This window comes from Ornithodoros turicata, chromosome 3, assembly GCF_037126465.1.
Source record: "Ornithodoros turicata isolate Travis chromosome 3, ASM3712646v1, whole genome shotgun sequence".
NCBI lineage: Eukaryota > Metazoa > Arthropoda > Arachnida > Ixodida > Argasidae > Ornithodoros > Ornithodoros turicata.
The window spans coordinates 65,255,599-65,260,083 of record NC_088203.1 but is presented as its reverse complement, the minus strand read 5'-3'; positions in this window follow the sequence as shown (position 1 = coordinate 65,260,083).

Here is a 4,485-nt window from a genome sequence, read left to right as displayed (position 1 = left end):
GAAGAAATTCCTACGCATGCTTTTCGCAGTGTAGATGTATTTCAATGATTTAACATAAATTCCGGACATGTGGCTTAAACTTCCTTTATCCTCTACCTCGCCAAATTTTTCGTTCTCATGCAGCACTGTGCAAGGCCGTAACCTCCTTACGGGTTAACTCGTTCTTATAGCACAATAATGAATATGTTAAAAATACCATGCGTGTTTATTGTCATATACATGGTGTCCCAGCTAAATGTTACCATATTTTTAAAAATTATATCTATAACTTTTTCCGAGATGAAATCAATTGCAATATATCATATGCTGAAGGGCGCTCTCTAGGAAGGCATTAGGAGACTTCTAAGGCAATGTCTCAACTAACTTTCGATAATTAACTTTTTAATTATGAATGCTACGAAGTTGTTCCAATGAGAACATCTGCCTCTTCGGTCACCAGAACAAACATCCGTTCGATAGATCGTTCGCAGAAGACAAAAATCGTGAAGGAACACCATTTCTTTCTTTATTTTATTTATTACGCATCTCTAGAGTGGCGTCTTTCCTTCGCTCCCGACACGAGAGAATGAAAGAGCACACTGTCGCCTCTTGCGTCCGTGAAAAAGATCGAAAAAAAGACGGAAAATGCAGCTCAAGATAAGCGCAGCTCCGATAGAGTCACCCCGATACATTTTTCTTTCCGCGAGTTAACCAATCTTCCATGCATGAGTCGGCACTGTGCTCTTTCACTCTCTCGCATGGGGGTCAACGAAAGACGCTTTTTCGAAGATGCACAATGAACAAAATAAAGAAAAAACGGTGCTTCTTCACGAATTTTTTTCATGCAATATATCGAATACACTTTTGTTCTGAAAACGGCTTTGGTATCTGGTGACCGAAGAGATAAGATTTTCTCATTGGAACAACTTCGTAGCTTTTCTAATTAAAAAGTTAGTTATTGAAAGAATTAAGACATTGCCTTAGGAGTCTGCTAATGTCCTCCTATGGAATGCCCTTCAGCATACGCTATATCTCAAATTGATTTCATCTCGGAAGAAGTGATAGATATATATTTTTTTTAAATATGGTCACATTTAGCTGGGATACCCTGCATACAGGGTACGTGAAGTAAGACTGAATGAATTTGATGAAATCCGCGAATGACTTTCTTTTTCGCAAAAGTCGTCCAATATATCTATTCCGGACGCGACCAATTCAAAGGTGGTGGCGTATAAACAAATAGCGCAGCCGTTAACTAACGTTCCGGATTAATCATTATAAGTAGTGAAAATACGTTGACTGCGTAATTGCAAAATAATTGAACACTATGCAGGTTTTGCAGCGATTTCTCCTCTCCCTGACTCGGTGTCACCACTTCTCAACTGACAGCAGGTTGTTCCTGAAATCATGGAACAGCCCACTTTGTCCCTGGAGCGAGGAAATAGCGGTGTTGTTTCTCAGTCTACATTATCATCCCAAGCAGCAAAATGTACTGAAAGTCGAGTGCAATAGGGGTGGACGGTATGTGTCTTATCAATGTTCTTTAGTTTCAAGAGTCTGTTCAAGGCCTTCCACCTACCCGTCCACCCCTATTGCACTCGACTTTCAGTACATTGTGCTGCTTGGGATAAAACGTGCCGTACTTGATTTTCTTTATGCGTTATCTCGTTTGATCTGCACAACAGAGTTCGCGATGTGATGTGATAAACGTCACGCAATAAAACTACAAATGCATTACTGTAAAAACCTGGCAGATAACAAAAAGGCAATCACCGATTCCGCTGCTTAATAAGTTGCGTTGTATCAGATTTTAACGAGAGAAAAAAAATGACGACGCTAGGAAGCGGGGGCCCCCATGTTTTGAGGAACAGCGTGATGTCAGTATCATCAAACGGTGACAGTGAAGGTGATAGGAACGAGCGGCTGCCGAACTCGCGGCAACTCTCGACGATAGTGCATTTTCGCTCATTTTTTAAGGGCACAGAGATTGTTACTGTTTCGATTCCTGCTGACTAGACTTCTCAGGGTTGTGTTCTCCCAATTTGGAATTGCGCGCTCAGCTTGTTTTCAGGAATTATGAAGATTCATCACAAAAATAATTAACGGCCGCACTAATTACATTGATAATACACATACCGTCCACAACTATTGCACTCGAGACATTGTGCTGCTTGGGCATCTCTCTTCCTTTTGTCTTTGATTCGAGCGCCTATTTGAGCAACACATATAGGATATGGAGAAGGCCTGTGCCTTGCGTCGCATTGGAAGGCCTGCTGTTACTATTGTGGATGCTGCCATGAAGTAAATGAAAGAACGAACGAGAAGAAAGCGCGAAGCAGGTCGCAGGCCTCCATATAGGTGACGTAAGCGTGCATGCACGACATTATTTAGGAAGTGTTGGTTTCGGCACTTTCTTGTGCCGGACGTGACACTGCTTTCACCTCTAGATGTTCTGAAAATAAGCAGTCTTCCGCTTGTTTATTTTCTTATTTTTATTTCTCTAAGGGAGGGAGTTGATAACCGACAAGCATTCTTGATGGTGCCGGGAAGAGACTAAGACGCAAAATTTGGAATTAAACATTGAAGTGTCCTCATGATAAGGCCAAGAACAAACTGAAGCGTACGATACAGTGATCACTGAGTAACAAAGTGCAAGTAACAAAGTGAGGTGCGGTTACTGAATTCGCTTTCTTAGCTTATATAGAGCATAATTTCTTTTCAGCATAATGTAGGATAATTTCTGGGCTTTTCCTCAGTCGCTGTCACACATATGTCGGCACATTTCCCTCAGAAGTCGCCCCAGGACACACATTGGTCATCGTCGACGGAATCCCCATTCCCCACAGAGAGAACAAAAAATGGACTAGGTCTAGCCTTACAAGTGGCAATCACCCCGTTCCACACGCTACGAGCAGCACCCCAGAACTCTGAGCAGCAGCACACGGAAGAAAAGTTTGGCAAGGCTTATCAAAGCTGATTCATCACGTTTTCATTCTGCGCTGGGCAATTGCTGCTGATATCCGGGCTCCGCGCGCGATATCTGATGTACAAATTCCCTTTCTCGTCTGCCCACGTCTCACTTAATCTTCCTTCCTCCTCGACGCATACTTTTCTTTCAAGTTGGCTTTCTTACACGTTCTTCTGCTATCAGGCAGAACCTGCATCACCCTGAATTCTGGTCATGCGTGAAAACATAGGGAACCACCCCCTTTTAGGCCACAGGCCAGATCAGGGTGCCAGCTCCAGCTTGAACATTCTTTATTCTGGTTGTCCACAGAATTTTCAATTAGGGATTTGAAATTTGATTGCATCTGGAGGCTTTAAGCAGAAAATGCGAGAGAAATCTTGCACGTCTTGGGCCTTGAAATAGGTGCACTGTGGGAAGTGTTTGTCTCTGCATGGCACAAGGTGTGCCATTTTCACTGCAGTACTGGCAACATATGCAGGCCTTTGGACATACATAAACATAAGGTAACAAACATAAAAGACAAATAACACACTAACATAACATAGAAAAACAAATAAAATTTAAATTTTCAATTTCAAATGATGCTTCAATGTAGAATTAGGAATTGGAACAAAATGAGGATTGACTGTAGAATTTGACACTGCTATTTTGAAGTAAAAGTTATACTTAAGATAGGAATTTTTAATTAGGAATTTTACTCTTTAATTCAGAATTGCATGGTATGTTTTGTGCAATACTGTCCAAGCCATAATGTACAGTGGAAAATGTCACTACTGGCCACAGACTGCAGCAGACCATGGACTCAGTGATCACTATAGTGAGACTGAACAGGAGGAGGTTCCTGTAGCGCAATGGGCAAAACAAAACTGTGCTTCACTAGTGAAGAGCACTTTCTCCTGCTTGCAGAGAGCACAGAATGTTTTGTGGATGGGACTTTCCTACTTGTCCACAGACTGTTCATTAAATACTGACAATAAGTCTGGACATAAACAATCAGCAACTTGTAATCAAGAATTCTGTAATGACCTGGCTGTATGAGGCAGCTAAGCGGCATGATGCTCTTTGCTGGCCCTTTTTGTGAACATTGTTTAGGAAAGCCGTGATTGGAAAGCCATCTGTAGTCATAGATTGGTGCAAAGCACTATGTAATATCTCGCTGTGACTATGAGCACTACACCTGCATGTTGCTTGCGACAATGCTGCTGCAGGTAGGTAGACTTCTTGTATGTTGTGTTGGCGTCTCGTTCCCTGCTCCTCAAGTAAAGGAAAGGTCACTCTCGCATATGTTACATCAGCTCGCTTGGCTCCTTTTGTCCTTTTGTTTCGTTCAATGAAAATCAAGTCCAACTCATCAATGATAAGCATTCCCTGGCAGCTGTTCAATACCACAACATGACATTTTTTTCTGCCCCTCTTAATTATGGTAACATGCAACAATTTCTGGATGAATGCTTTAATGCATTGTGTATCACTTTGGTTCTGATTTGGTATGAACTGGGATTTTCTGGAACAACGACATCAGGGATCCAAACAGCGCC